Here is a 7,189-nt window from a genome sequence, read left to right as displayed (position 1 = left end):
GAAAAAAAAATCAAGTTGTGAGGAGAAGACTCTCAGGGTTGCTGTTCCAAAGAGAAACAGTTACCATTGACATTCAATCTAAGTGATGAGGGCCCAAAATACAGCTGGAGTTGGGCAGGGACCTATTGTCTTCCAATCTATGAGCTTCAGAGTGAACTGGATTCAAAGTTTTGAGCAACAGCTACGCCAAACAATGTGCTAAGCACTTTACAGATATTATATAATTTGATCCTCACAATAACCCTGGGAGGTAGTTGCTATTATTCTCCCCATTTTATAGCTGAGGAAACTGAGGCAAACAGAGGTTGTTACATGACAAAGGTCACACAGGTAGTTAGTATCTGAGGTTACATTTGAAATCAGGTCTTCTTGACTCATCTATATCTATAGGTACACAGAGTTATCAAAATATATAAAACTAACATATAAAATATAATTAATTGGAAACATAAAATATATTTTATAAATGCATCAAATACAAAATAATTATAAATGTATATGAATCATATTGACAAAACATCAAATATCAGTATATATAGTATAAGTAATGTATATGTATATTGTAGAAGTACAGGTTTCTATCATACCCTCACATAAATACATACATACATACGTACTCATGTGATATATACACACACAGGTGTGTGTGTGTGTCTGAAAGGGAACCTACAATTCTAGGATCATAAATTACTAGAGTTATAAGTTATTTGACAATTCAATCTCCTACCCAGTGGAGGAACCACTTCTACAATGTTATGGACAACATCTTGGATTTCACATTTCCAATAATCAGTTTCAAGGGAGTCCTTTCTGTTTCTCTATAGCACTAGTTGTTTGAAAGTTTCTCCTTATATGGAGATGAAGGAATTCTGTCCTCCTGTAACTATAATCCATTGGTCTTCAGGGATTCACTATTGCCCAAACTTGCATTGCACTGAAGTCAATAAGCCTTTCTAAACTAAGCAGGAAGGTCCTCTATTATGGGTGTCTGGTTCATCACTATTACCATAACCAAAGACTGTTCAGCTTGACAGATCCTTCCAGGGATGGTGCAATGTTGGCATATCTTTGGGAAGCAAGGTTACCTCCATGTAACAATGAAACTTAGAGTAAAACTCAAATGAATCCTTTCACATCTCAGAGTGTGGAAATCCTTCTCCTGCCTCAAATCATCCATGAAACCATTCAGCTAAAAGTAAATTTTCTTTATTCAGATCTCTAATAGCAAGCACTGTGAACCTCTCCTTTGTCTTTGTCATGCTCTGTATTGTGTCATACTTCTTTGGATATATGTCATATCCCCATTTTAGGTTGTATGTTTCTTAAGAACAAGGACTACATTGTTCTTCATCTTTATTCCTCTCATGCCTAGCACAGTGCCTAGCATAGTACCTTGCTTATACTAAATATTTAAAAAATGTTTGTTGATTAGAGTTCAAAAGTACAGCACTTGACTCATGATATTTACAGAGCTAACTAAAATTTGTAAATCCCCCCTCCTCCCATACAGACTGCTCTGTAGCCTTGCCCATTCCATCCCTCTCCAATCCTGCACTTCTGCAATTAATCTTTTACACTAAGTAGAAGAGTTTATATTTACTACTATTAGATTTAATCTTGTTAGACTTAATCCATTCTACTATGCCAATGGATTATTCTGCCTCAGAGCATGAAATATTTTACAAATATGATAAGCATTACATCTACATCTGTATCCAAGTAACTGATAAAAGTGTTGAACAGGATAGGACCAGATCAGAGGTCTTTGGGAGATAATTAGGGAAATATTCAGACAGACATAGGATAATTAATCAGTAATTTTGGGGTATGGTTGGGCAAGGATTTATAATTTTTTTCAACTGTGCTAGTCTACATTTCTTCATCTCATTTATAATACAAATGACATGAAAGAAATCCAAAGAAAGCAACCTGAGATGACATGAACCTAGTAATTTTTTATTTGTCTACACAGAAAACATAATCTGCCATTGTTGAGCTCAATATACAACAAGCAGCAACTATGAGAAGGGAAGGACCTGGGATTGCTGACTAAGGTAGAGAAATTGTAAAGGGAAGCCTAACTAATGACAGTGGGATTAATTTACCAGATGCTGACATGCTGGCAGAATCAGCCTGGCAACTAGAAAGAGGCGGTAGCTGTCTACAACAAAGGCTTCCTAGTCAAAATGATCACTTTTATGCAAAGAGTTTTTGTTTAAAGTAGTAAATAAATTTTGGTTGGGAATGACAGGCATAAATGATGAGCACAAAGCATGAAGAGTTGTAGGAAGGTCAGTTCATAGATGAGAGATTCTTAACCCGGGATTTATGAACCCAGAGAGAGAGAGAGAGAGAGAGAGAGAGAGAGAGAGAGAGAGAGAGAAAGATCTACAATCTACAGCTGGAGCTATATATAGATACAGATAACTATATTTCAATATAATTGAATTCTTATGCAATATTATGTATTTTGTTACATATATTTTAAAACCCTTTATTGTGAAAAGGTACCCTTAGTCTTCACCAGATTGTCAAAGGAGTCTGTGGCATGAACTACGTTAAGAACCCCCGGTCACGATGGTCTGAAAAGGTGAATAACAGGGAAGCTAGAGGCACTCAACATTCAGAAGGGATGTATTCAGTTAAAAGAGATAGAGATGACGATTGTACATCAAAAACAAAACTTTGCTTTCTTCTCAGTGTATGCACATTGGATTTGCTTCTGGGGCCATTAAAAGCGTTCTGGATTTGGAGTGAGATGATTTCAGTTTAAATTCTCTCACTGCTACTTTCCCCAATGTGACTTTGAGCAAGTAACATAATAACTCTGGATGTCTGCTGAATCTCGGGTACCTTCCTTTCTAAATCTATAATTTAATAATGCTAACTACATGCTTCAGGCCACCAAAGAAGTCACAAACACAAGACATGTACATATATGTGTATGTATGTATGTCTCTCTGTGTGTGTGTGTATATACATACATGTATATGTGTATATATAATATACTCATATATGTGAATATAGGCATATATGTCTATGTATATATGTATATGCATGCATATGCACACATACATATATAAGCATATTATTCTAGTTTTATATTCAATCCTAAACTAAATGTAGGTAAATCCAGTATGGACACATGATATGTAGCAATCTCATTTACTCATTTTGAAAATGCATTATAAGAGACAAAGCACTATATTCTATTTTTCAGGATCTGTTTGGGTTGGGAAAATTATGAGCCACCACGCTCTCCTTGAAAGTTATTGAATACTTCTCCATAAGAAATAAGGAATATGAAGAATGCATAATACCATGGGAAGGCTCATAGGAACCTACAGAAAATGAAGAAAGCAGAAGCAGAAAAAAACATATATACACTGAGTTCAATGCAAATGGAAAGAATAAGTGAACACTGAAATTTTAATTATAATGGGCAAATTTCTCCCCCCCCCCCACCCAAAGAGATATGAGAGTAATTGTTCCTGTTTTCTATGAAGAAGTGGGGAACTATGGACATGGAACATTTCTTACAATGCCAGTGTTTGTTGTTTGTTGTCTTGGTTAGTGTTACTACACTGCTTTTTCACAAGTTCCTTTTCATATTTTCGTTAGAAGGGAAGGGATAGGAAATATTTGGATGAAGTAACATAAAACCAAAAAATATTGAAAAAAATTTTAATAAATGAAAAGTATTATTTATTTGATATTTGTACTCCACCTATTCCCATAGAGGGACAAACTGTAGTGGACTAGGTTGGTGTTCAAATCCTGTGTCTGCTAGTTACTAGCCACATGACCAGAGGAAAGTTACTTTTCTGGTTCAGGAAACTCCCAAAGACTTATGTACTGTTAAAGATGTTTTGGAACCTGAATTGGTAGAAGGGTCTCTCACATGTACAAACAAGACTCAAAATGTCCTACAGATTAAAGTGAAGTCTATATAAACTATTTAAAGATAAAACAGAAACACAACCATCAAAAGGAAACAGGAGTAAATGCTAACAGGCATCAGAGTTAAGCAAATTACCAGAGTTGGCAGTAAACACAATTCTAAGTTTTCTAACAGGGGTAGCAAAAATGAATATGTTTTTGGAGTAAGGAAAAACACATAAATTCATCTGTAGAGATCAAAATATCTTCCTCAAACTGAACTCTAGTAGGAATGTTTTGTGGGGGTCTTTGTTAAATGGACAAGGAATAGCACAGTGGATGATAACACCAATTATTATTTTACAAAAGGTGGAGAAATGCGGTTTAAATGGGGGTTTTCTCTGTTAACCCCCTCTAGAGGCAGAAAATCTTGCATTAAATTAGAGCTCAGTGAAGGACTCAGCGAATGTAGTCACCTCTGAAATTTCTTAGTGTTAATGCCCACCATGGGCATACATTTTAATAGAAGATGCCATGGGCTGTGTGTTCCCCTCAGGTATTTTGGCATAGCTCAGCTGGCACATGTCTTAATAGCCTTCTATCACCTTGGCACTATAACTTTCTCTCAGCCAGGGGCCTTTTATACGCTGCTAGAATCTGTAGGAAATCCAGAAATTGTAGGCTTTCCTAGCAAAGAAGCTGCTAAGTTCAGACATAAATACCCAACACTGGAGATCCCCCCAACCCTCTATCTAATTTCCAAACACAGCTCCTTGATCTTTGCTCTTGGCTGCTTTTATGGAGTGACAAGCTTAAGTCTAACCAAAATGATGGTAGGTCTCTTTTGATGCAAGGACATTTTGCACAATCTCCACATTTGTCTGTGGGGAAAGACAGTATATGCTTCAGGTTTTGAATTTTACCAAATACTTATTTGTATAGGAAAGATATCATTTAACAGCATAGACAATAACAACTAATGGTTTCCTAAAGGACATCAATACTTTTTTGAGGTGAAATTATCCATGCAATAAAGCTATTATTCCTTTGGCCCACAACAGGGTCATCCTGGGTGGCAGAGAAGTAAAGAGAAGCATAAATATTACCCTCATTGGAAAGCAAGAGAATTACCACTTCTATGATATTTCTGATGTTTCTCTGTCTCCTCCCTTGTAAAGAAGACATACTTCAACAAGCCTTGGACTGTATTCAAGTGAAGACCAGCAATTAATTTCACATGCCTAACTTGTCTGCTTCTGGAGCCAGGAAAAAAATACACTCTGTGTACTGCACTCCAGGGTGTGGCCATTTATGCCCATTAAAGTGCTTTTAGAAGACTAAAGTGAAATTCCAAGGAGTCGGTTTTATACGCTGTGGACATGTTCTATGCAATTTTGAAAAGTTACTTGTTAGAGAGGATCCATTATTGCAGCACACAAAATGGAATTCATTTATATCAGTACCAGTTAAGGAAAACTTCATGAGGGCCATGTCTCCTCTGAACAAGTGAAGGGGCAATTTGGCAATTATCTGGTTAAATTGATATATGGAAGCAGCCAATAAAGATTACTCAGATCTATAAGTGAAGTTCAGGGTCTCTTTTGGTTTAGTTTTTGTTTCCTCAATTAGCAAAGTCTGCCCTCTATGCTCTTCAAATTCTCTGACAATTTTAACAGGATACAGGAAAATATGTAGCCCTTGCTCACTCAGAGTTGATAATCTAGGCAGACTGGAATGGAGAAATATATTTATTTCAATAAATTATAGCATACTAAAAAAACTAATCCATTGTTTGGGCTTCTTTATCTGAACTTTCATAAGGAATTCACAGATGGTACAATTCAGTCGTGCAGTTGAAAGAGGACTGAATTTGGAGTCAGAAAAATTTGACTTACATCTCCTCCTCTATCTGTGCCTCAGTTTTCTCAGTTGTAGAATGCATTAGTAGGACCAGTTAGCCTTTGAGGTTCTTGCCAGCTTGATATCTATGATACTATGAGTTTCTCCTTATTGAGTTCTCTCTCAGTGTGAGCTGAATGGCTCTTATTTAAATAATTTGCAATCCACAGCAAAGAAGCTAATCTTTTCTACTTCTTTTATTAATTCTTAAATCTGTATTCATCTTTTCCCCATGACTTTCATTTCCCAATAATTCTTCCCTGCTTTCCCAACACTGAAAACCATTTCTTTTGACAAAGGGAAGAAAACAAAGCAGTTAAGCAAAATCAATCTATCAACCATACTTGAAGTCCCCCATTTCTGCAAAGAATAGAAGGTGCAAAATCAAATTAATATTGCTATTTCTACCAGAAAGGACTTTCCAATCAACTCCACTATTGTGGGACCTACTAACTTTGTAGGTTTCCAAACCAAAACATCCCTCTCTGGCCAATACTCTTTTATACATATGGCATCATGCTAATAGGATGTAAGAACAGTGATTCTCAATTTTGGATATGTACCCCAGTACAATGCCAGGCACATAGTAGGCATTTAATGAAAGCTATTAAATCATTTTTTTTTGTTGTCAAATGTAAAATTTATTGCAAATAGTCTCCTTTGTAGCTTTTAACTTTCTGGGCATTCAACAGCACCACTATTGATGTCATCAATGACATCATGAGGGTGTTTGCCATCAATGTTGCAGCCCACAGACTGGGCTGTTCCAAGTATCTCTTTAATGGTTCCAGAGAGATCTCTTGCCAAAGATCAGTGCCTCATCTGTCGGGCAATGTTGACAATCTCATCGAAAGTGATGTTTCCATTGTGTTTAATATTTTTCTGCTTCTTTCTGTCCCGAGGAGGTTCCTTTAGGGCTTTGATGATCAAGGCTGAGGCAGAAGGCACAACCTCAATCTGGGCCTGTCTGTTCTGAATGGTAAGTTTCACTGTGATTCTTAGCCCTTTCCAGTCACCAGTTGCTTTGGCAATGTCATCACCAACCTTTTTGGGAGACAAACCCAAGGGACCAATTTTGGGGGCCAGAGCTGATGTGGCACCAACTTCACCACCTGTGCACCTTGAAAACACGACTTTAATTTCATTAGGGTCAAACTCGGGCGGCATGGCGGCGACGAAGGTGGTGGCTTGGCCTGGACGCTACGGGGTGACTGCCAGTGTCGGATGAACCTGGATTCGGGACGACCAAAAGAAGTTGCACCTTCACCACCACGAGCTGGGAGCCAAAAAGAGAAAACTTCTTTTGTTTTTGTTTTTTGGAGGGGGGAAGGCAAGGCAATTGGGATTAAGTGACTTGCCCAAGGTCACACAGCTAGTAAGTGTGTCAACTGTCTGAGGCTGGATTTGAACT

General features: G+C 37.3%; 1 pseudogene; it reads right to left on the bottom strand.

Annotated features, from left to right (window-relative positions):
- Nucleotides 1–6,447: 6,447 nt before the first annotated feature.
- Nucleotides 6,448–6,982, bottom strand: LOC118833682 (annotated as a pseudogene).
- Nucleotides 6,983–7,189: the final 207 nt, after the last annotated feature.

This window comes from Trichosurus vulpecula, chromosome 1, assembly GCF_011100635.1.
Source record: "Trichosurus vulpecula isolate mTriVul1 chromosome 1, mTriVul1.pri, whole genome shotgun sequence".
Lineage (NCBI taxonomy): Eukaryota > Metazoa > Chordata > Mammalia > Diprotodontia > Phalangeridae > Trichosurus > Trichosurus vulpecula.
Note: the sequence above shows the minus strand (reverse complement) of the source record. Positions and strands in the feature narration are given on the sequence as shown.